Genomic DNA, 26,827 nt, shown 5'->3' on the forward strand with positions numbered 1-26,827 from the left:
GATCATACTTGGGTTCCCAGGCTCCTGTGTCTAATCTCCCAACTGGATCATCAGTGCTTGGGAAATGAGCAGGACAGCTATTTAAAGAAGTAATTGGCTGCATAAATCATCTCACCCCTCCAACAAATGATTTTTCTCACATTTCTTGGTTCTCTAATAGGTTAGGGGAATACAGGGAGGAAGAGCTAGTGTTTTCTCCACTGTCCAAGGTACTGGAATGAAGCATGGCTGGGGCACTTGACTGGGAGTGGAGCCCAGAGAGTAGGGATGCCCAAAGTGTGTGCATTCCTGAAGGTTTAGGGATGAAGAAGCAGCTCTGAGAGCAGCGTGGGTGGATGCCTGGCTCTCAGTTCTGGTCCCTCCACTTGCAATTAGAGCAAGTCAATTTCTGTTTCTGGGGTTACTGTTTATTCATTCGTTAAAAGGGAGCATTGGATTAATCAAATCCACTAGCATCTGGCAGTTTCTGACTCTTAAAGATTCTACAAATTATACAAAGTCTCCATAGATGAGAAACCACCCAACACCAGATTCCAGGAAGTGCTTGAAGGTGAAATAGGCCAAAGGTCTAGAAGCAGGAGTTCTTTGTAATTAAAGTGAGCATACTCGATGGGAAGCTCAAGAAGTCACCTGGAAATGGCCACATCAATCACTGGTGTCCATCCCAGAACCCTAAAACAGGAAAGCTGGAGAGCAGTTTGCGACTGTGCATCTGCAGCATGTCAGAGAGAGGCACACTGCCAGGGGAGTACTCAAAGCACTGGAAAGAATTGCTCCCTAGAGTGGAAAAAGGTAGCTTTCTATTGCTAACTCAGTCACATTTATAAAGCATCTTATTCACTTCCTCATGCCCCAGGTCACTAGGCAAGCTTCTTATCTTTTATTTGACTTCTCAGCTATATGAGATCCTAGACTGCACTCCCTTGACATGGGCACATAGCACTCTAATATTGAAAAGGCGCATCTCTCACTGTAAATATAAATCAGCTTTCTGGTCTCTATCATGGCTCCATATGAGTTTTCTTGGCCTGAATTGTATCTTTAAAGAGTTAAAGGTTAGGAATCCAAGGTTCCACACTTGCATAACTGATACCTAGACCCCTCAGTGAAAGAAAGAGAAGCTGTAATGAATGAGGGAGGATATGATGGCTTCTCTCGACACAACTTTGCAGGGAAGTAGGGGGAAATTTTACTCTTAAGTTTGGTTGTCTCCTCCCTTCTCCTAATTATCCCTATACCCTTATTCAACAAAGAATGGGTACTATTATTGAGATATGTATGATGTAAGGACAATATCATATGATTTTTGTTTCTATTCCTTCTTTGTTTTCACTCTGTAAATTCCCATCTGTGAAGTCTTTCTTAGAATTCAGGACAGTGTAGAAAACATTTGTTGACTCTGTAGAAGTCATTTAATTCACCATGGAAGCAGCTCTTGTGTGCCATCCTTAATCTTCCACTAGCCTCTCAATGATGGGGAGCTTACTATCTCATGAGGCTACCTGTTCCATTTTTTTTAAAAAAGTGCCAACCAACAAATGCTTGTTGGAGGAATGGAGAAATGTTAAATTATAAGCTGCAGGAGGGCAGAAGTCTGTCTAAGCCATGGCAAAGCAGCATTACTAAGATCTAAAGATGCTCAGAAACATGGTGATGAGTTTCTATATTGGTGAAACTGGTAAGCACATGGACAAGAAAGGACATATATGGGTATGAATTCAAGGTTATACACTTGGTCTTTCTGAATGTGTTTGTGGTTGTGGTACATGGCCTGATGCTCTCTCCCATCAGTTATGTGACAATTTCCTCCATCATCTATTCCATTTCTGACTTTTGGAATAAAGCCCTATCCCTGTTTTCGAGGAGCATCATCTTTCCTGTATTGACTCTAACTCTCAGATTGAAATACCAGAGGCAAAAAGAATAGAGAAGAGGGCTGTGGTTGTGGCTCAGTGATGGAGTGCTTGCCTAGCACATGTGAGGCACTGGGTTTGATCCTCATCACAATATATAGATAAACAAATAAAATAAAGGTATCGTGTTCTTCTACAACCACAAATAATAATAATAATAATAATAATAATAATAATAATAATAATAATAATAATAATAGAAGAACAGGGAATAAAGAGAGAAGGTAGAGGATATGGAATAAAAGTACCAACCTGGGTTGCTTAGGAGCTGCTACAAGTCTCACCAAGAAAGTAGAGGTCTGGGTGGGGCAGGCCTCTCTTGGCCCCAGTCATACTGACACACATTCACACAGGTTGTATGGCAAAGAGTTTAGAACCTGTCCTCATTTGACCCTCCACTTCTCAGCCTGGATTTATCATAGGGATGTGAGAAAACTGAGTAGTTTGGTTGGAGGCTGTTCTGAGAGGTCCTGGCCATTTGAAAGGAATCAAGGCCTGAGTGTCATTGCCAGCCATTTTCCTGTACTCATCTCTGAGCTCCAGAGAGGAATGACTGTGTAAATCCCCAAGATTAAGGAGAGACAGAAGGACTGTGTATCTAAACATTCTCCTTTCTCACCAGAACAACCCAACATCTGTCTCCACCCACGTCCCACCCTTCTTTTACCAAAGCATTTTTCATTATAGTCATCGCCATTATCATCGTCATCATCACCCACTACTGAACAAACTGATTTTACCATTTGGACTCCCAGGACATTTCAATTCTGTATTTACACCTGCAAAGTTTTAATCAGAATTATAGCTGCATTGAAAAACTCTCATTGAGAATGTATTTTCCTAAGATACTTCCCTTAAGTCAGTTGAATTTTCAATCAATTTTTTTTAATATAGAGCAGTTAAATTACTTCCCTTTTCTCATTTCTCATTTAATGATATTGGAACTTTTTATTGAGCTAAATCATGGTATAAGTAAGATAGGCAGTAACAACTGCATTTGATTAGTTGATTAGTTCTTAATCTATACCAAAACAGTACAGCTTTGTCATTGAAGACTTTGTTTTGTGGCTCTATTATCTTTCCAAATCTAAGTTTTTCTAGGTCAAAGTTGGCAGACCTGAATTTTGTCAAGAAGCTGTAATTCTTTTTGCCAGAATTTAATAATTTTACTGAGGTATATTTTAGTCATTATTAGTTTTATCTTGTTTTGAATGTTTCTAAACATCAGAGTGAAGATGTCTACTACATAATAGCAAGAGTCCTTTATTAGCTGCTTAGTGTATGTGAACCTCAAGCAAACTAATTTAATTCAACAAAAGTGCCAAGAGGTGAGTGGTCATCATCTGCATTTCATAAGCAAATAAACTGAGGATGGAAGTGAGGTCACTTGCCCAATGTCATGCAGCAACTGTGTGCTAGTCTTAGAACTTTAAGTGTGGAAACCTTGCATGCATGTGTCCTCCCTCCCCCACCCCCCGCTATACTACAGCATCTCTTGCTTCATTCATGAATATGCTGAGTTTACTGGCTGCACACACACTTCATAACACATTTTACCTTGCTCTTGCCTATCTCCTGAACTCCCAACCCCAATCTCTCCCCTCCCCACCTCTCTCTTTCACACACACACACACACACACACACACACACAATGCCCCTTTTGCTTCTGACAAAGCATCCAAACTGCTCCAGGCCTGACCTCAGGAGCAGCATGACGCCCACCCTTCTCCCTCCCTGGCAGGTACAGGTCCTCCAGACAGCCAGTACCTTAGTTGGGCCCTCACAGGTTCACACCCATGTGTGCCTCTGAGTTCCAGCTGGGAAACCCGAATGAGGTGGACATATGGTGTGTGGTGTGAATGTGCACGTGTATGTGTATAAGCAAGTGTGCACACGATCAGGGTAGGGAAGCAGGCTGAGCCCAGGAGCCTGGGCTCCACCCGGCTGCTCACACAACCCAGTGCTGGGCTGCTGGTGGCCCTCAGTGTGCTGTTTTGTTTAGTCAGGAGGATCCCGTCTTGTCTTCTCTGTGGAACACATCCAGACGGTTTCCTTTTTTACAACAAATTACAGGGTGGTGGGAAAGAAAGAAAATACAGGGAGAGAAGGAAGGCAAGGGTTTCTCTTTTTAAATGCCTGACAGGCCTTATTTCTGTGGAAGTTTCTGGAAGGAAGGAAAAAGGAAGAAAAGATGGGAGGGAGCAAGGGATAGCTGGGGGAGGGTAAGGTCTAGAATAGTGATTTCCACACACACTTTTCTGAGTAGTTGGAACCTTTTCCCTACATGTATCCCTCAAGGAATGTCAATGTACAAAACTAATAAAAGGAAGGCCACCGATGGCCGTGAATGTGGGCTTCTAAACCGCCGCTCCTTTGGCTTCCTCCCTGGGCACACAAGGGCCCCTGGCTAGCTCTGCTGTAAACAGGCTACACATTGGGTCACACATTCATGCATTTGTTCACAAAGTACTTGATGCATATCATGTGCCAGGTGCCATGGTAAGAACTGGGGATATTGTGGCCCCTGCTGATGGTCCAGCAGGGAAAGCAGGCATTCATGACACATTCCCTACAAGGAGAGCTTTATCTCCCAGGCAGGACTTCCATGTGTGTCTGTGTAGGTAGTGGGTGGTACAACTCCAGGGGCCACCATCCCATTGTAGTTATGTGAGCAGGGCCCTTGGGGTTGCCCAGTGCACAGCCTTTCGTGTGGCCACATGGATCCCCGGAACCATGAGACACCATTAGAAGACTTCACTCATTGCGTCTCAGAGCTTTTCTGTCCCATAGTAATGACATACAGGTAGCTTTCGACTTAAATAGTAATCAGTTTACTGTTTAGAGTTGTGGATCTTTGCAACTTGGAAGCTTTACCTAGAGGTACAGCCAAAGGTTCCATTTGTTCCCTTTTAAAAGCAGACCCCACAAACCCAACTCTAGGATCCCTGGGCAAAGGGCTTGTCTTGTCTGAACATACCATCTGGCCAATGGCAAAGGCATCCTGTCCACCTGCTCTGTCTGGTCTTTCTCACCTGTCCCCTTTGTCTACTGGGGACGTTTCATATTAACTTCTGAACCCAACTTGACTCTCTGGCCCTGAGTAACCAGGCTTCCTGTTTGGGCTCAGTGATTACATTTGACTTCAGCCTGGCTCAGCTTCAACCTGGTGCTCCTGATCCAGACTTTGATGGGGACTTACGGCACAGTTGTAATGGGTTCCAATTGTCATAAGCTGTATCAATACAGATGTTCTCTTCACTGTATGCTCACTGTGAGAATATATCACAGTGTTGACTGAAATTGGAAAGGCTTCTGGTTTGTGGTTACTAGGAATATTCTTATACACCTTTTGATAAGAAAGATGGTCACTGGGAGAAAAGGGACCAAAGGAAGTAAGGTCTCCCTCACTGCTGATCGAAGTCCCAAACCTCTCAGCAGCCATCCTCTCAGCCAACTGAGCCCCCTCCTTTGGAATCCCCCAGCATACCTCATGCAGTCCTTCCTGTGAAGCTTCCAGCTTGGATTAATTCAGGAGATCGCATTCCAACTATGGCCCAGCTCTTAAAGTTGACAGTTCTGGACCTTGACAGTTTTCAGACTTTAGATGGACCTAAGATAGGATTCCAGGCCCTTTCTTCCCCAACCCAATTATGTCTGGCCCTAGTGACTAAGCTTTGTCTTCCTGTCAATTTTTCCTAGTTTTGACTCCAGATTTCCCTCTAGAATCCAGCCCTTGGACATATCCCACTCTATTTTGGCAACTCCAATCAGTGGAAGAGAATTCCATTTTTATTTTACAGGACAAGTTTTGGCCTCTTGTCCACACTATTTTGTGACTCTCTCCCCACCAGGTTTTCCTGCAAATAATACCATGTGATCCTGGGCAGGTCGCCCAACCCCTCTGAACCTCTCAGTTCTCTTGTCTATAAACTGAAGCTAGTAATTAACCATATTTCAGTTTTGGCACAGTCATGAAGAGCTTAGATCTTAGAGTTAGACTCCCTGGGTCCAAATCCCAGATCTGCTGCCATCAACTATGCAACATTCTTCTGTATGTCACACAACCTCTTAGTTCCTCATCACCCTTATCAGTAAAATGAAGAGTACCTATTTCATGTGGTTATAGTCAGGATCACACAAATAATAAATGGTTATTAATAAAACAGTTAATAAACGGTCTGTACTGAGCTTATGATGGTAACATACAAGCTTTAGCTGATACTATTAATACTTTAGCTCACAAGATTGTTGGAGAGGTCAAGGGACATGCCTGTGGCAGTGATCCATGGGTGCCATTGGCACAGATGATATTTCCAGAAGTCCTAAGTAAGTAGGTCAGGGGCTGGGGTTGTGGCTCAGCGGTAGAACACTCGCCTAGCACGTGTGAGGCCCTGAGTTCAATCCTCAGCACCACATATAAATAAATAAAACAAAGATATTGTGTCTAACTACAACTAAAAAATAAACACTAAAAAAAAAGAAAATAGGTCAGTGTATGAGCCTCCACTGGGAATGCATACACTTTGGAGTCTAAAGGATCTTGGTTTGCATTCTGCTTTTCCATGGTTGGGTGACCTTGAACAAGGTACCTAAGTGAGGATTTTCTCGTCCACTTTCTGGGATTGATTTGAATATGAAATGCAAAGTAGGTGGCCCAAATGGGTAAACAACACCTCATCAGGTTGCTAGATGAAGCCCTAACCTTTAAGAGTAAGGTTGGGGGTGTGCAGATTTGGTTGGGCTACAGGAGTGGCCAGTCCAACTCGGGACATGTGGGATGCAAGTACAGGTGACTCTTGTGCTGAAGCCTCCAGCATGAACTGCTCTTTATGTGATCTGTCAATGTCTGTCTTGCTGAGTGCAAGGCATTTAATGCTGCTTCCAGGGAAAAGGATGTTTATGAGCAATTAATAATGATTAATAATGAACTGAGCAAATCATCACTGGGGTTTGCCGATATGACTATTCCTCAGCAGGAACGGGCTAGGAGTGCGGAGAAAAGGATGGTATGGCTCTGTGAACAGGGGCCAAGGGGAGACTAAGGCAATCCCCAGAGGGCCCTTACCAGTGAAGCAGCTGGGGTCTGTGCAGGGGCTCTGTAGGGGGGCCATAGGTATTCCACCCAAACTTCACTCACAGGGGCCTTATTTTAAACTGCTTGGTATTTCAAAGTTTCATGGATTTCATTTGAAAGTTAGATTCTGATGATTTAAAAGTATCTGAGTATAATGCACCAATAAAAAATGGGGGCAGGGAGAGAAGTGCAGTACCTGATAACAGAAAATTCTGAATAAAAATAAAAATTAAATTAAAAAATACCTGAAAACTATTGTATTAAGCATAGTTAGAAACAAGATTTTTTTTGGATGCTAATTTCATTTTAACCCCCACTTTGGGTTTTCTGTTATACAAGAGACTGATTTAAACATATGCAAACACAGAAGATAATAATGATGTTTCCTTGCATTTTCACATATGTTTTAGTTTGCACTACACTGTGAATCATATTTTTAAAAATTTGATTCTTGTAATAGCCCAGTAAGCAAACTATTCAGGATAGACTTATTCTCCATTTGCAGATGAGGAAACTGGAGTCCAGGATTCTGGACATTCCTCAGAGAGATGAAAATGTGTTTGGGAACAGGATGCATCAGACTGTGGCAGGGGGTGACAATCATAATGCTAATCACAGAGCAAATAATTTTCAGGTGCTTATTGGCCATTCCCATGCTGAGAACTTTAGTTATCCTCTCTGTTCATTCTCATGACCTTATGAAGTATGTAACGTTATGGGTAATTTGAGGCTCTTCGTCATCCAGTGACTTACTCAAAGTCACACAGCTAAGAACTTATGCATTTAACTTGAACCTGGCCATGAGGGAATGTGGAAATGATCAAACAAATCCAAATTGAGAGACAGTCTCATGAATGACTGACTGTCATGGACTTTTCATTCTTTAAAAATGTGATGTCAACCCACTTGAATCAAAGTGTGGAATATGATATATCTAGAAATTTGTAATGTTTTGAACAACCCACAATAAAAAAAAATAATAAAATAAAAATGTGATGTCCTGAACAATAGGCAAAGGTATAGGAGCTAGACGGGGAAGAGGTTGAAAGGACATTATGGGGACATTCAGCTCCGTCGAACCCAGATTTTCTATTAGCTTTTTGCATTATCTCTATGCTAAATTTCTTGAGTGTGATAATCATATTGTGCTTACACAGGTTATTCTTAGGAGTTCCAGAAAGAAGTGTTTAGGAGTAAAGTATCATAAAGTCTGCAACTTATTCTCAAATGACTTAGGAGAAAATATAGATAGATAAACATAGATGTGTATACATATGTATAAACACACAGAGAAGGATAGAGAGAGAATACGCACAATGTGTCAAAATGATAAATCTGGGTGAAGGGCATATGGGTGTTCATTGTACTAATCTTTCAACTTTTTTCTTTTGTGCAGTGCTAGGGATTGAACCCAGGGCTTCACATATGCTAGCACTCTGCCACTGAGATTCATCCCTAGCCTTCTTTTGACTTTTCTGATTTTGAATGATTTTAAAATTAAAAGTTGGAGAATTTTTTTTAAATAAAGGGGAAAAAGAAGTCAGGCAGACAGCTCTGAGCTTGACTTCCAGCCTTGCTAGAATAGCCACAGAAACCTGTTACCTGCATCACCTGCCCTAGATGGGTCCACATAACCCGCGCGATCCAACAGTACAGAAAAACCCTGCTATGTGTTGGATCCTGCTGAAAGGTGACTTCTTCCTGCATCCTGAGATGTGATCCTCTCACTAACTCACTGTGCTTCAGCATTTATCCCTGACAGTCCCCAGAAAAGCATGCTGCAGGCTGACAGAGGAGCCCAGACTGTGATACTCACACACTGCCCAGACAGTTATATATCATTCATAGCTCATTAACCTGAGCTAAAAAAGGAAAGCCACTCGACACAGCCAGCTGCTAATCCTCTAGGCACTGATTCTACTTTGGTTCATGTTATACAACCTGTTCAGCCACTCCTGACTCCCTGCTCCCAACTTCTCCTATTCCTTTTGGAGAAGGGTGTGGACATTCAAACCCATTCATGGTTTCCATGTTTGGTCTTTGTGAATGGCAGAGGCAAAGTACTTCCAGAGGAAAGAGAATGGTTATCATGAGCAAAAGGAAATCTTGGGATAATTTGTAGATTTCCACCTCCTTGCCTTTTGATCTGTTCTCATCCCCAATCCCCCATAAGCATAAAAAATGAAGAGCTGATTCTAATAGCAAAATATCTTTACAAAGCATCTGGTCCTGAAGGTCCCATGGCACTTTACAGATGGTTTCTGGAAAACCTAATTAATCCTCACAGTGTGTCTGTGAGAGAAGAGATTTTGATCTAAACCTACCCTGAAGATGGGACAGAACAAGATGGGTGGAAACTACAGCAGGAGGAATTTGAGCTAGAAGAGAGGTGGAATTACCAGATGCTAGATGCATGAAATAGATTTCTGTGGCAGCTGTACATCTCTTTTCCCAAATATTTTTTATACAGGCAAAAAATCTCCCAATAGTGACCATAGAACACTTCCTTTCCACAGCTGTTTACCCACATAGTACTTGAAGTTAACTTCCTCTGGTTATATGTCCAGCCTAAGGAATTAGAGGATTCCTACCCTAGGACACAGTGACTGGTTTAGGGGTGGGTCACATGACCCAAGCCATCTAAGGAGATCTGCCCAAGGATGCAGTCTGAGCTGAGTGCATCACCTGTAGGTACAACATGAACTCTTACTTCCATATGCAGAGGCCTACCTCCTGAGGTAGCCAGACTCAGCCACACAAACCAACAATGGGAGCAGGAACAGAGCCTGTGATTCCAGTCAGGATGCACCCAGTTCTGTTCACTTGGGCTTTCCTGATTTTTTTTTTTTTATTGTTTTTGATTTTTAATTCACTTCTATTTTGTATGATAGTTCCGTTGGCTTTCTGATCCTTGCAACCACAAACAATCCAATATGCTTCTGTTTCTTTGATCCCCAAGCTCTATTCCAACCATCTCACTCAGAGAACCACCCATCTCAGTGGCATGGAGTCTTCCTGCTTGGAGAAAAAGAGCTGACAGAGAGAAGAAAATGACCAAGAGGTATCTCCAGGACCCTCCTCCCCATTGTATAATGGATGAAGTGTCTATTCTTGGCCTGTATGAGGCTCTGTAGAGCCCTAACAGTGCAGGCAATTAGTGGTACCAGGTTCCTCTCAACATTGTCACCGACTGGTTATCCAGCCTTGGCCCCCAGAGGAGTATCCCTTCTTAGGCTATTCTTTCTCTTTGAGGCAGTTCCAATCATTAGATAGTTCTTCTTGTACTAAGCCAAATTCTAGTTTTTTGTTCTTTCCAGCCTTTGATCCCATCTTCTGGGTGACACAGAATAAGTGTGCTCTCTGCTTCATGATAACCTTTAGCTCTTATGGGCAGGTGGAGCCTGCATATGTCTTCCAGCCATTCTTCATGTTGCATGATTTTAAGTCCCTTTGTTATGACCACCCCTTTATTAATGCACTTAATATATGGTATATCTTCCAGAGGGCTTCATCCTGAACATCACAGGTGTTAGACTGACAAGAGAGGGATTCAGAGCTCTCTGACTTCCCTTTTTTGATTTAAATGAATATAGTCCAAGACCACATAAATATAATTAAGGGATGGGAAGGGAGAAGAGGGGAAATATCTTTTTAAAGTAAATTGTAAAGTATTTGGAAAATATTAACAAAAAAACAGAATTTGACCTATAATCCTACCATCTAGAGATAAATACTACTAAAACTTCATCTCTCTTATAATTCATTTCCTATAAAAATATAATTTTAAACTAAAATTTGGAGTCAAACTCAGGGTACTTACTTGATTCATGAGCCTATCCCATGTCATTAAACAACCTTTGGAAATACGATTGATAATGATTCTATAATAGTCCATGTTATGGCTAGATCCTACATATTTTAGTTATGTACTTATTGGTAAACACTCAAATTTTATCACATTTTTATACTTTAATAAACAGCCATATGATTAACATTTTTAGGAGATATTTATAGATGTAAGATTAGGAGTCAGTAGAGTATGAACATTTGTAAGGTTCTTGCTTCTTCCTGGGAAATTCCATTCTAGAAACATCTATTGATTCTCCCCTCCATAGTGCATGAACCTCTTCTCTTATTCCATTCTGCTCAGCATTAAGCATTATAATACCTTGTATTGCAATGAATTTATTAGGACCCATGGAATCTAATTGCTATTTTAAGTTATGTCTTTTGATTTTTTGTAAAGTTGAAATGGAGTACAATTGGTTCTTCTTTGTGACTTCCATTGCTTGGGAGGTAAATAATATTTAATTATTTTTTTTTAGTTGTACTCCTTTGATGATTAGTATTATTACCAGTATTATTTAAGTTGCATTCCTTTGATTATTAAGTTCATTAAAACAGTGTCTAAATGGAGTAAAATGGATTCTTTCGTTATTTCTTCCATTATTTTATGCCTAGGGGTGTGTTACTTTCATAAATTGGGAAAAACTTACTGATGTTAAGATTTAAGGATTGAAAATTCTGTCCTGAAGCCTCATTGTCAGGTCTCCACAGCTGGGGGGTTGTGAAGGAGCAAACAGCATGAGACCTGAGAAACTTTAAAAGCACACGGAGGTGAGTGTCGCTGTCTTCCTCTTTGTCTCTGACAACTTCCATCTCTCATTCTTGTTCACAGCTGGTAGAGGGGATACCTAGATAAGGAAGGGCTGTGGAGAAATCCAATTTCTCAGGGTGTAGAGAGAGCAAAGATTTCTCAGAGCTTCCAAAGGCTAATGTGAATATTGTATGAAACACATCAAAGATATCTGATTCCCTTGCCATTTAAGTGATGTGAATCAGCCAGTAAATACCATTAATTAAGGATCTGCTCTAGGGTAAGCCCTGAAATAAGCATTATGGGAAGCACTTAGAGCTGAGGCAGTAATGGAGAAAGGGAAGTCATTGTGGAGAGAGGAGACAATGAGGCTGGAGAAGAGCAATAATGAGAGCCATCGATTCTATCATCTCCCACAGCCTGGGTTTCATTTCTTGGAGCCAGGTGAAATGGGAATTCTAAGAAAACTAGTCTGCATTCTAGTTGTATGTCATGAGCACAAATGCTATGTGGAAGAATATAAATTAGATCTCCAGTCTACACCTACACCAGCACATTTTAGGTGGATTTAACATTCAATGACTCATAACAAATACGTTTTGTATATCTGCCATGTGCCAGATATTCGGTTAGGTGCTTAGAATACAAAGCAGGTACAATTTTGTCCCCTGTAGATTTTACAGTCTATGAGGATGCAGATAGTGAATAAGTACACAAGCTATAACCGCATTTCTTAATAAAAGCTATAAGGGAAAACCACAGAGTGTTCTGAGGAGATGGGCATTTCATCAGAGACTTGGGAAACAGAAGGAACCACCCAGTTGAAGAGTGAAGGAAGATCATTTCAGGCAGGAGGACAGTGGTGGAGAGACCATGGGAGTTGAGACCAAATGCACAAGAAGAAAACACAAATAAACAACTTTGTAACCCTGAGGTAGAGAAGGCCTTTCTAAATGTGATTCAAAATAAACAAACCAACAACTACAACAAACTGAAACTATGTGCTCAAACTTCAGAAGTTTTAACTTCCTCATAAAATTGAAGACAAATCGTAAGCTAAGTAAAATAGTATAACTTCAAGCATAGTTAATTGTTATCTTTATTATCTAAAAAGTACTTAAAACTAAATATCAGAATGGTTAACACTCCAAAGAGGGAGAAAATGGTCAAGTGAATCACAAAATAAGAAACACATAGGAATTAATTTTAACTCTGATAAACAGAGAAATACACAGAAAAGCAATTGGGATATTCTATTTTTCACTCCCAAGATTTTAAATCTTTATTTAAAAGAATGGTAATCTCAGGTCAAGGAGAGTAGGAAGTAGCATATCCTCTGTACCCTTCTGGTGGGAATGTACACTGGTTTAACCTTTCTAGAAGATGGATAGCAAAAGACTTAAAAGCTGCTTATTCTTCAACTCAGCAAATCCACTTCTAGGAATCTGTCATAAGGAAGTGCTCCAAGTTCTGCAGAAAGGTTTAATCATGAGGATGTCCATTATAGTATCTTCTATCTTGATTAAAAACCAGAGACAAACCCAGGAGGCTACATTCATATACTGGGTTACAGTGAAATCATTAAGAATGATTGCTCAATTTCTTGTTTATGCATGTGAAAATGTGTTCAAAATGTTAAATTTAAAATTACAGCTTTCCCGATATGATAACACACACCTGTAATCCCAGCAACTCAGGAGCCTGAGGCAGGAGGATTGCAAGTTTGAGGCCAGCCTTAGAAACTTAGTGAGGCCCTAAGCAACTTAGTGAGAACCTTTCTTAAAATAAGAAATAAAAAGGGCTGGGGATGTGGCTCACTGGTAGAATGTCCTGGGTTCAATCATCAGAACCCCACCCCACCCCCAAAAAAAATGCAGTTTACAAGACATTATTTATTATAGGATTGTATTTTGTTTTAAAATATTGTATATATGTATAGAAATGTCCTTTAAATGTCAACGACATTTATCCCAGAGTGACGGGATTAAATTTTGTATTTTCACTTTCTTCCTTATACCATTGTATATGACCTTTGAAGAATAAGCACACATAGTTTTTTAATATTAAAAAAAATGAGTCATCAAGGTCCCCTTGGACCAGAAGGGACTGGAAGATAATCCTGATTCCTCAGAGCAGCCCATTTGATCAGCAGCACCTGAGCCCCTGGGCACAGGGAAGAAAAAATCCTCCTCCACCAGTGCCTTCCAGGCCGGGTCCACGTCAGCCCCTGCTCAATGTTGTCTCTTTGCCTGGGAAACAAAGCCCTTACGTGCTCTGATTCATCGCCTGGTTGGAAGCCAAGTCACCGTGGTCGCAGACGCAGGTGTCTGGGATGACACAGCACAACACTGCGCCTCTGGAATAAGGGCAGCCCTTCCGCCTTCGAGACTGTGAAATGTCAGGCGTGATTAGAAAGGTCACTTGTCCTGACAGCTTTCTGCGCTTCCCGGAGAGCAGCCTTCCTGCTGAGAACATCTTAACTGCTTCCTGTGCTGTGCTTCCTGCTCAATTCCCTATAATAACAGAGGCTCTATCTTCCACCTGTCCTTCTCCAACAGGGGGAAAACAGCAGAGGCTGGCAAAAACTTGCAAAGAAGAGGCAGCTCTCAGATTTGACAAAAGAGAGGCAGAGCACATTTCTAGGAACAGGTGTTACAAGGGTTCTTTCCTTTGGAGAAAAGAGACAAGCACTCGTGGAGAGTGTGGAGTCAGAGAAGAAGAGACTACGCCACTGCAGCAAGAAACTAAAACTGTGCCTGAAGACTGAGGCAGAAGTTCTCAAATTGCTCTATGCTCATAACCTCCCGCCCCAGAAATTCTGATTCTGCAATTCAGGAATGCTGCCCCCAAAATGCATTCTATGAACGCACCCAGGGTGACTCAGAAGCACATGGTCTGGGGACCCTGCTTTAAGAATCCCACCCTAAGGAATAAGGAAGAACATGTTTGAGAAAGTAGTTGCTGGGCACATCAGAGGAATCCCAGGGGAGAGCAAGTCTCAGGATGTGATGGGGTGGGCAAGAGGATTGCCTGTAAAGGAGGGAAGGGATGCTACCTGCAAAACCCTCTCCTCTGCCTTCTTGAGTCCAAAGTAGCCAGAAAGAGGCTTCTGAGCCTGTCAAGTACAAGCCTGATGCAAGTGCTTCTCTAAATTAGTCCATTTTTCATTACTTTGATGAAATACCCAAAGCTCGCTACTTTACAAAGAAAAGGGTTTGGGGATGGGATTGTGGCTCAGTGTTAGAGTGCTTGCCTAGCACGTGTGGGTTCAATTCTTAGCACCAGATATAAATAAATAAAATAAAGGTCCATTGACAACTAAAAAAAAAATATTTAAAAAAAGGAAGAAAGAAAGAAAGAAAAGGGTTTGTCTTGGTTCATAGTTCTGGAGGTGCAAAGTCAAGGGCCTGTATTGCATGATGACCTTTTTGTGGGCAGAGTCCCAAGGTGATACAGGGCATCACAATGGCAAGAGACAGGGAGCAGACCTGTGTGTGTCTTTTGGTGTCTTCCCCAGGATTCAATCAAGGTTGTTGCACCCTAATGATCTTGTCTCATCCCAATCACCCGCCAAAGGCCCCTCTGGATGTCATTGTCAGATTAAATTTAGAAGTTAAACTCCAGCATAAGTTTCAGGGGGACAAACCATATTGAGGCCACAGCATAATCTTCAATTAGTGTCTTCCTAGAAGACCTGCCCTCTTGTCCACACTGGCTGGACAAGAGCAGAATCATTGTTTGGCAGTGATACTTTCTTATCTTCATAGAAGTTTTTAGGGTGATAAGAATACTTTTGAGTATATGTAACTTTTATTATATGATGTCAGGGAAGTGCAGCAGAGAGGCCAGGCTTTAAAACTTCTATTTCACTGGTCACTAAAACCCCTCTTCTCCCATGAGGACCCAGCCTGGGCTCCCATGTACAACACCAACTTCCTGTTCCTTTTTTTTTTTAATTTATTTTTTAGTGGTAGTTGAACATGATCTGTATTTTATCTATGTATTTTTATGTGGTGCTGAGGATAGAACCCAGGACCTCGCACACGTGAGATGAGCGCTGTACCGCTGAGCCACAACCCCAGCCCCAACTTCCTGTTCCTTTTTAAATGAAGTCTTTTTACATTTCTCCATAAGCTGGTAAAGGATAGATGGGATATGACCACATCATATGGGGATGTTGTGGCGGATGTCAATGAACAATGGACACGCTGGTGACCAACAGAATTCTGCCATTCCAGTTTGTGCTGATGGAAGACAGTGGAAAAATCTCAGCCATCCAACTGTCTGACACTGAGTAGGTAAAGGGAGCACAGAATAAGATTCTCAGGAAAGAGAAGGGTTCGGCCAACCAAGTGCAACCAGCCCTTCCCAGCAGGCCTCAGATGCAGGCTGCAGGAATGACAGGGAGCTGCTCATCAGAACAGAAACAGGGGAGGCTGCTTGTAGCAAGAGGCTGGACTCAAATCACCCACATATAGCAGAGTAGTCCCCACACCTTTAATCCCAAGGCCCTGCAAGTTAATGTGCCTATCAGAGATTGACTCATCTCTGAAAGAATGTTCTCCCAAGGAAAGCAGACAGGTCCTCACCACCTCTGTTGAGGCTGAAGGATAAGCATCATTCAGCAGGGAGATGCACCTCTCATCGGCCCACTACGGCTCGAGGGGGATATGGCAGTGAGGGGACCAAAGGCCTCGGGTGACTCATTTCAAAGGGAGGGGGTCATTGGTGCTCTGAAGATATTTAGCTTTGGATGAAGGAATAGAGAGAAAGAGAAGATGCCGGAGAAAGTGTCTCTAAGGAGATAAAGTTGAGCAGATTCAGGAATGAAGTGGTGACTCTCCGGGGAAGCTGTTCCAGACACAGGAGAGCACGTTCTCAGGCTCTGAGGTAGGATCCAGCTGCTGTGGGCAAAGAACCCCAGGAAGGCTGCCAGGAATGAGCAGAAAGGCAGGAGATGAAATCAGAGCCGCACTGGGAGCGCCATTGCCCACAGCCATGTTGGTCACGGAAGGGATTCTGGATTAGCTAATGGGAAGCATTTACAGCTTAAGAGATTTTTTTGCCTCAAAACCTTACTGATATGATGAAGATAAAGCATCAAAACGACTTCTTTAGGGATCTTTAAAAACAAAGATGATAAAAAAGGGACACACAAAAATGAAAGTCATGTTATGCTAGGGAGGTGGGATTAGGGGACTCATTTCCTTTTCTTCAAAAGATGAATTTTTAAATTTTTATTTTGCCAGAATGTTCGTAGAGTGTAAGACATGCTTTCCTTAAAGCAAATCCGCTCCATCAGGGGAAAGGGCTGTGTTTCTGTACTCCCAGGCGTGGAACTGTACCCAGTGTAAGACACGCTCATAAATGCTGGTGGGATTGGTCAGTTGAACCTCTGAGGTGTTCTGCCTGGAGTGAGAGAACAACAAAGGCCCGGCCCACGGAAGCCAGTGTAATTCTACCTGCTTTCCCTCAGCTATTTTCAAATCATTCACACTTCGAAGGGAGTTTGAGGATAGAGAAATGCTACAATTTTGAGCAAAAAGGCTACCAACCTTCTGTTAGCTTCTCAGGAAACACAATAAGCCTCCTCCAAGACTCCAATCTGCTGTGTTTTATGTGAAAACAATGTGGGAAATGCAGCCACTGAACCTTCTGCTGAAACTGGACGACGGCAGGAACGGGGTTGGATCAGGAAACCCCTCTAGATGCTGGGAGTTGATTCCCAGCCTGTCACATGGCTTCCTTCCCCAGGGACTGAGAAGCCAACTCCCCAGGCTCACCTCTACTTGGTCATGGAACGAGCACCCCCAGTTGCTTGGCGTACACTCCCAGACAGCCCCCTCTATGGTCATCCAGAAAGGCCCAGCCCTCAGCAGAGCTTCTGCCTGGCTGTCCCCTGACATGCTCCTCTAATCCACAGGGAAAGGGCTCATCCTTCTAAGCCAATGCTGCCCCAGGAATATTACAGTTTTGTTCACTGAGGAGAAAGAAGACATGAGGTAACCAGTGATACAAAACCAGAGCAGGACCCCCTGGTGTTTGATCCTCAGATACATCAGGCTTCTAATTCTGCTGTGCCACTGCTAATAAGGCAGGACTACCAGTGTCCCACACACTGTATTTGGGTGAGTTAGAGAATGACATCCATTCTTCTAAGAAGAACCAGCTGTGGGCCCTGGTACCTAGGACGAGGAGGAAAGCATGAGCTAGATTTCTACTCCAGTGACTAGCTCTCCCAACCTGCCACTCTTGTCCAGTGAACAACCTGCACATCTGCACATGGTGAACCTCTAAACAAGACTCCTATTATGCAAGTCTTTGTGACTGAAATGGCTGCAAAACTAGGACTAGACTGATCAAAAGCCTTGAGCATGATGATGAGAACAATGATAATGATGATGATGATGATGATGATGTGTGTGTAGGAATGAGATTCAGCAAAGCCAGCATCTCCTGGAACATACTTACCAGGATCGGTTCATCAGGAGACAAGAAGAAATCAAGAGGTACACATCAAACCATTAGGAGGAAAACAAGCTAAAGCCAGATGATTGGCCAACTGGTAATGAGGCGCTTGAAATAATCAGAGAAGTTGAAGGCTGGCTCGAGGTCTATGAACTGTCCCCATCCTCATTTAGTACAAAGGTTTTTGTGGGGTTTTTTTTCTTTTTTGGTACCAGGGATTGAACCCACGAATACTTAACCACTGAGCCACATCACCAACCCCCCTTTTGTTGTATTTTATTTAGACTGAGTTGTTTAGCTCCTCACTAAGTTGCTGAGGCTGGCTTTGAACTTGCAATCCTCCTGGCTCAGCCTCCCAAGCCACTGTGGTTACAGGTATGCGGCACCATGCCCGGCTAGTACAGGTTTATGACTTGAGGTCCATAAATGACTTCAGGGTATCTCTGAACCTCCTGAAATGTAGTCTTATTTCGCATGGGCATGTCTATGCACATTTCTTCTGTAGAAGGATTCTTAACGTTCATCAGATTTTCAAATGAAGAGCTGGTCTCAGGTACACTAACTTGGCTGGATGGTCAGAGTATATTCTGTGAATACGTCTCATCATGAGGTGTCCTATCAGAAATCAAAACTGCCTACCAGGAAGGCCAGGGAGTCCCAGCCTCCCTTGGGAAAAAGCAATCAGAAGAACCCTTCCCCTCTTGTCTGGCGTCTGACCCCCCTGCCGTCGGAGCCCAGTGGCCACTCTCTGAGTGGCTTGGGTCTTCCAAACAAGCCTACCTAACCCTGAGTGAGCCAGCCATCCAGATCCATGCTACAGTAAGTTCCACTGACATGTCTCTCACTCCTCACACTGATAACAATGAATTCTCTCCTTGCAGTCATCCAAGCCATGAGGGCAGGGCGGAGGAGTGAGAACGTGGGGATCCTTCAGCTTGGAGTTCAAGGTGAGCTCCCCCAGCTACAGCCCAAGAAACTGGTACAGTGTTTCATCACCCTGAACTTCAGTTCTCAGCAGAAGTAAAATGGGATAACGATAGCGCCTACCTCATAAGATACTGAGAGGGCAGATAATGCAGTAATCGATATGTGGTATATAGAACACTGCTTGGCACCTAATAAATGCCTGGTACTGCTAGAATTATAATTTATTCCTTGCCTCCCTTTTTAAATTTTGTTTTTACTTTAAAAAAAATTTTAATTGAGATATTATGAGCAAACAGTAAAAGTTGCAGATTTTAAGTGAACTAGTCAGTACGTATTGACTAGCCCATGCCTATTTTATTTATTTATTTATTTATTTATTTATTTATTTATTTATTTATTTATTTACTGGTATTGGCAATTGAACCCAGGGGCATTTCTACCCCTGAGCCACATCCCCAGCCCTTTTAATTTTTTATTCTGAGACAGAATAACTTGCTTAGAGCCTTGCTAAATTGATGAGACTGGCCTTGAACTTGCAATCTTCTTGCCTCATCTTCCTGAGACACTGGAAATACAGGTGGCCACTACTCCTATATCTGTTTTGATAAAAGCCTCATGCCTTGCTGTTGTCTATACTATAAAATTTTGTTTTGTTTTCTAAATGCTGAATGATATTGTAATAAGTAACCTATATAACACATAATCTAGGATACTATGCCTACCTCCCTCTAGCAGGTGGGTTCTAAAATTCAGGTTCTCCCCCGCCATCACCCCCCCATCCCGACTGCCAACTGGGACCTGGAAGAAGCTGGCACCGTCATTTTGCCCTTCTCCTGCTTCCTGGAGAGGCTGTGGATAAATCTGTGTTATTTTTAGGTCTCCAGGGAAATGTTTCTACAACCTCCCTCAGTCACCTGTTTCAGCGCTTAGCAACACTTAACACTAGAAAGCTCTGTCCCTGTGTGTCCCTGCTTTTAAATGAGTAGTAACAACTACTGTTGATACGATGCTTTAGCAGGGCCACAGACTGAGACAGGGCACAGACTGGAGCACTCTTGGCAAGCAGGGTTCTGCTGGGTGCGCACCAGGACAGTGGCCTTCCACACAGCTGAGGCTGGGCTCAGGCCCAAGGGGTCACTCCTCAGTCCCAGCCCATTGGCCTCAGGGGTGAGGCCAGGTCCACCGTCAGCTGATCTTCAGATGGCACCCCCTGAGGCGGGAGAGGCAGAAATCTGTATTTTTTTGTGAACTATGATTATTTTTTCCTTGGCACTGGGAATTGAAACTAGGGCTACATCCACAGCCTTATTATTTTTAAATTTTGAGACACGGTTTTGCTAAATTGCTGAAGCTGGCCTCAAGACTATCTGTCTGCCTCAGCCTCCTAAGTAACTGGGATTACAAGCATGCACCACTGCACCTGAAAGAAATGTGAATTTTTTTTTTAACAGTGGCTTGGTTTAAAAATGAAAGAGCTCTGTAATAATAATAAAAAAAAAATTTTAAAGCATGTCTGCTGCCTGAATGCAGCCCAGGGGTCTGTTACTGTCCCTGGTTTAGTTTGCAGTGTTTTCTAGACTACTATCTCATTTAATCTCGAATATACCTGTAAGACCGGTAAGACAGGCAGGTGTATAATTATGACTTTAATAGGTGAAGAAATCGAGGCCTATGAATACTACATGGGTTGTTTGAGGGGCCCAGCAGGTGACCCAGGCCAGGTGTCCCTTTCACTGTAGATCCTGCTATGTCCCAGCTTTGTCCCCCAGGGACCACGGGAGTCCTAGTTCACATCTTGGTGGATGAGGTCACCATCCAGTGTATCAGCTGTTTGTAGACAGTTCCAGAAGAAATGAGGAACAGCTCAAAGAGTAAAATGTGGATAAATACAATAGCATATTGGCTGCACAAAACCACAGTGATATGAGGTTTTAAATATTTGCAGAATTAAAATCCATTAATAACAAAAACTGCCAGATGTGGTTGACAGATATAAACATTTTAAAGTCTTGACAGTATCTTAGAAATGAGAAAAATGCCAAGTACCCATTTATATTAACCTGCAGTAAAGAAAGATGGCCACTAGAAGAATATGTAACTAAAAAGCTAAGAGAAAGGAAAATATTCTAAATTAATACAAAAATGGAAAGGAGGAGAAAAGACAAAAAAATAGGACAAATCAAAATGTAGAAAGCAAATGGTAAATATAAACCTAACTATCTCAGTAATTACCTTCAGTATCGGTGGACTGCTTCAATTAAAATAAAAATTTGGTCAGAGGCAGGCGCTGTAATCCCAGCGACTCGGGAGGCTAAAGCAGGAGGATCACGAGTTCAAAGTCAGCCTCAGCAAAATCACCTTATCAAAATCAAGGTGCTAAGCAACTCAGTGAAACCCTGTTTCTAAATAAAATACAAAATACGGCTGAGGAGGTGGCTCAGTGGCCAAATGCCCGAGTTCAATCCCTAGTACACCCCCCACAATGTTTTTTTTTGGTGGGGGAAAGGCTGCGTAAAAAAATCAAAATCCAATGAAATAACCCTTACAATAAAGATGTAGAAGATTGCAAGTAAAGGAGAATGGTGACACCTTGGAAACATCACCAGAAGAAAACTGTCCAGCCGCACTGATATCACAGTGTACTGTAGTTAGAAGCCTTGCTGGGGACTGATCTGCAGTAAACGAACATGATCATTCATTTTATAATGAGAATATGGCCAATGGTTTTCATTAATAATGTTTCATAATGATAATATGGTCAATCCATCAGGAAAATAGAATAATTCTTTCCACACAACTTTTCTGGAACCCAAAATATATATGGCAAAGATTGATGGAAATAAAAGGAGAAATAGACAAGACCACAATCATAGAGAGAATTAATAACACAATTCCCTTGATAACTGAGAATCATCAGACCAAAAAAATCAATAAGGATATGAAAGGTCTGAAAAACAGACCTGCTTGACCTACCAACATATGTAAAACCTGTTCATAATTATGGTAAGATGCACATCTTTCCCCATGAAACATGTACCAAATTTGAACAGATTTTATACCAAAAAGCAAATTCTGAAGAAAAGTTTAAGAATCAAAATCACTCAGAATTTCCTCTGATCATGATAAATTAAACCGAGAATCATTAACCAAAAAAAATGACTAGATTATGACTAAATATTGAGAATTGAATAATAAGCTCTGTTATGGCTAAGATCTGTCTCCCAAAGGCCCATATGCTAAGGTCTCAGTTGCCAGCCCGTGGCACTATTGAGAAGTAGAGGGATCTTTGCAATCTGGAGCCTAGTGCAAGAAGGTTAAGTCGCTAGAGGTGAGCTCTTGAATGAGATGTTGGGACCCAACCCCCTTTCCCTCTGTCTTTGCTTCTTGGCCACCATGAGGTAAGTGTCTTCCTCTACCACATGTTCCTGTCATGATGTGCTTCTTTGCTACATCCCCAAAAGTAACAGGGCCAATTGACCATGGGCTGACAGCTCTGAAACTGTAACTATAATACATCTTTCTTCTCTTTAAGTGATTATGTCAGGTATTTTATCCAGTAACAGAAAGCTAACACAAACCCCTAAATAATCCATGGGTCAAAGACAAAATCATGTGGAAATTTCCGTTCTTAGCAATAAAAATATGACATATCAGAAATTATATTATAGCTTCACTTGTGTCTTTATATATTTATATTAGGAAAAAAAAGAAAGGCTGAAAATCAAGAATCTAAGAGTTCATTCAAATACTTCAGAAGCAAATTAAACCCAAAGTAAGTAGAGGGAAGGGAATCATAAAATTAAGATTATAAATTAATGAAATACAAAAACAAATGCATATCAGAGAAAATCAAGAAAGTTAAAAAATCAGGTATTTGAAAAATCTAATGAAAATAACATGGATAGATCTCTAACTAGACTCCAGATAAAAGAGGGTCAGCAAGATGGGTATGGTGACACATGTCTATAATCCCAGGTACTCAGAAGGCTAGAGGAAAGTTCTAGGCCAGCCTGGGAAACAGTGAGACCGTGTCTCAAAATAGAAAGGTCTGTGGATGTAGCTCAGTGGCAGAATGCTTGTCTAGCTTGTGCAAAGTCCTAGGCTGGATCCCCAGGACCAGGAAAGACTAATGATCAAGCCATAGAAATTAATTCAGTGTGGAATTAAATTGAATTGAAAGAGACTACTGGAACAAAGTAGTGTCCCTGCCCAGGTCCATGTACACAGACACACAATGACTTGATTTATGAGAAATGTGAAATTGTAGGGCTGCAGGGGAAGTCAGTCTTCTTAGTAAATGTGAATTGCATATCCATTCCAAAAAAAAAGTGAATCTGAACCCACCTTACCCATACACAAAAACAATTTTAGATGAATTAACTTCTAAAAGAAGACAAGACAATTTTCATAATTAAAAACATATTTTATTTGTTGATTTTTATGTGATGTTAAGGAGCGAACCCAGTGCCTCACACATGCTAGGCAAGTGCTCTGCCACTGAGCTCCAGCCCCAGACCCCAAGATCTTTGACATAGGTAAGTTTGGTTCTTGTTTGTTTAACATGGCATACAAATAGAATTAACCACATCAGAAAAGAATTTGTTTAAATCAAGAACTTCAGTGCGTCTAAATATTTAGAGAATAAAAAGGCAAGCTTTAGAATAGAAGATATTTGAAAAATACATATAAGACACAAAACTGAAATATAGAATATATAAGGAACTCCTAAAAACAAAAATGCAAGAGTTAGATAAAGTGGGCAAAAGGTTTGAATAAGAACTTCACAAAAGAAGATGACCAAAGGACCAACAGATTTATGAAAATGCCCAGCTTCAGTGGTAATTTTTTTTTAAATTCAAAAGCACAGTGATAAACCATGTAACCCCACAGAATGGCTAAAATTTCTATGTCACAAAGAACATACATGGAAAGATCAACTTGGTAGCAATTTGCAGGAATATGAATATTTCACAACTTAGGACATAAGTGGCCAACGCATAAAAAAGAAAGTATTGGTGACAAACAGAATCACCAATTCTAAATAATGACTCACCGTCCATATGAAATAACTGGGGAAAGAACCAAACACTAATTGGCCTCAAATCATGCGAACCCCAGAAGACAGGCAAAGCAAGAAAAGGGTAGCAACAATTTTATCAGCTGAATTCTGTAAATTCAATATTAGAGCTGATGTGTTGTTTGAGAAATTGATGAATGTGTACCCCAAAGGACTGAAGATTGGAAAAATAGGAAATGGCATATGAGAGGTCCCACAGCCCCTTCATAAGAGAAATCTGGAAAGAAACAATGCATTATCACTGAGTTGCGATTTGAGGAATCAGTGAGTGAATATTTAAAGTGCATATAATAGAAAATATTAAAAGACGTTCCCAGAATACTAAAGAAATTTGAGGGACAGTCCCATCAAATATGAAATCCTGACATTCTGGTTTCAGCAAGGAGTAATTGGGATATGAAGACTTCGGAGCAGTTTGGAGAAGGGCTGTCATGAAAGGGCAAACTGTTCAAAGCAGTTTGAAAAAGCAGCAGAAAAGGAGCACAGAAACCAAGAAGATCACTAATAATGATAACAATAATGATCTAACGAGTGACTCAGTCGGATGGACGTTAATCATCAATATGAAATTACTGAGGAAAGATTAAAAGCAAACTGGTTATTAATCCTAAAAATGCTAGAGGGTTGGTAAGCTGAGAGGGCAACTCAGAAGTGACAGCAACCCTCAAAACATATACTAAATTTCACCAATTGCTAGAAACACACTGAGGAAGTATTAGAAATTAGCTGGAAACTCATAAAAATTTTACGTGCTGCAACCAAAAATGACATGGAAAAGAATTCAAAAGAAATCAGTAGCTACTGCCCATTTAGAATGGCGACATTCTGGTTTCCAGCAAGGAGAAACACTTTTTGAATATTAAAGATGCTCACTCACAAAGCCTCATCATTTTAACAAACTGAGCCATCCTTAAATTGTTACCTAAAGAACAAAATGAAAACAGGTCCTCTCAAATTTGATAGCAGTCTCCAAAAACCATAGGCAAACCTTCCTGAGCAATAGAAAGCCTTATAACTACGTTCATCAGTATATTTGTTAAGTTGCCTGCTCTGTTAACGGGTTATTTCATGAATGGCTTTGGCTGGCTGGCTGTCTGCTGGCTGTTGGTCTAACTATATATCTTCCTACTTTGCTATTTACGAATTGGCCATTTGGTGAATCAATTTTTGGAGAAATGGCTTTAGAGCAATTCGGTGGTGGTGAATTTACCTAGAACCAGTTCCTTTATAAGCAGAGAATGCAAATAGATTTAGAGAGAGAGAGAGAAGAAGAAGAAAAATGGCTTTCTAAAAAACAATTCAATAACTCTTGCTAGAATCTGTATGTGTGTGTGTTCATTGATCAACAACTGCATTTCTAGAAAATTGTCCTAAAGAAATAATGACAATGTGAAAAAAAGATTAGATTCCATGGATGTCTTAATAGAATTATCTAGTATGATAAAATAGTAAAGACAAGTTAAAATTTCAATAAAAGGGGGGTTGATTAAATAAATTGAGTAAAAGTGTTACAACGGCCTGCTATGAAGCTTTAAAATGTGCTCTGTGAAAGAATATTTAATGTTTTGGATAGTTGTTAAAGCATTATTGTTAAGTTAAAAAAAGAAAAGAAAGAAAGAAAAAGAAAAACAGGTTGTCAAACAGACTGACACTGCTGTAGTAAGAAAAAAAAAGCCATATGTGTATGACTGCATGGATAAACTCCAAAATATTTACTATTATTTGGGGAGTTGGCATTATGGATAATTTTTATTTTTATTTTTATTTTTATTTTCTTCTTTTTATTTACCTGAAATCTCTAAAACTTTCATAGTGATTTTTATAAATGAAAATCAAGAGTTTTTCTTTTAATACTTTTAGTTGTAGATGGACACAATGCCTTTATTCTATTTTATTTATTTATTTATTTATATGTGGCACTTAGGATCAAATCCAGCACCTGACCCGTGCCAGGCAAGCGCTCTACCGCTGAGCCCCAGCCCCAGTCCCATTGACACCTGGTAGCTTAGAAACCAGACCTCACAAGTCTCGCTACATATTCATGACCTGGAATGAACCCCCACCCCGAGCCATTCCATCTTCCTCTGACCTCCTGTCTCTTCCTCCCTCTTTTCTTTCCCTCCTTTAAAATCCTGTTAGTGACCCCGGCTGGGAATCCACAGTCCTCAGCCCCAGCCATGCTGGGAGGCTGCTTTGGATGGTGCAGTGCTGCATGTTGACCTGCAGGGTCTGCACCCGAGGGCAAGGGGTACCAACAGGGAAAGGGGCTCCTGGGAGCCGTACTCTGGTGGAAGAGTCAGGTAATAGATCCAAACGGCACTGCCATGTGAGAAACACCCTGATAAAAGTATGAGCAAAATGGTATAAGATCACACAGGTGAGTGACGACGTCGGGCCTTGGATCCTGAGCAGGAACAACTTGAGCACCTTTTCAGTGAATGACCAGACTATGAGCTGCCTTTCTCCAATCATCCTCCCAGACATCATAGGCAGTTCCTTCTCTTCCCCCACTTTTCTTACTCAGTTTAGAACACTCAAGCGCAGGAGGGTTAGTAACAAGCCCTGTCCCTCCTCGCCCTGCCTCTTCTGCTCTATGTCGCAGGCACCGACTCCACCATCTACCTCAGCGCCATTGCCAGGAGGAAGGGAGGGAGTTAGGGAGAAACCACAGTAGTCCAACTAGTTTGGTTCCATCGCTCTTCCTGGGTGGCCCCAGTGTTCACTGGGAGGCTTGGATTCTCTGGTGTTGGTAACCACCTCCTCCTGTCCTT

At 41.5% G+C, this 26,827-nt stretch overlaps 1 protein-coding gene and 1 long non-coding RNA gene across 3 annotated transcripts in view; one reads left to right on the forward strand and one right to left on the reverse strand.

Annotated features, from left to right (window-relative positions):
- Positions 1-19,148, forward strand: part of LOC125618217 — a 43,002-nt gene extending 23,854 nt beyond the window's left edge. Inside the window, exon 5 of the long non-coding RNA XR_007349473.1 lies at positions 18,934-19,148. This is a non-coding gene — a long non-coding RNA (uncharacterized LOC125618217). The remainder of the gene's footprint in view (positions 1-18,933) is intronic.
- Positions 1-26,827, reverse strand: part of Marchf4 (membrane associated ring-CH-type finger 4) — a 105,546-nt gene that overhangs the window by 48,988 nt on the left and 29,731 nt on the right. The window lies entirely within an intron of this gene.

This window comes from Marmota marmota, unplaced genomic scaffold, assembly GCF_001458135.2.
Source record: "Marmota marmota marmota unplaced genomic scaffold, marMar, whole genome shotgun sequence".
NCBI classification, from domain to species: Eukaryota; Metazoa; Chordata; class Mammalia; order Rodentia; family Sciuridae; genus Marmota; species Marmota marmota.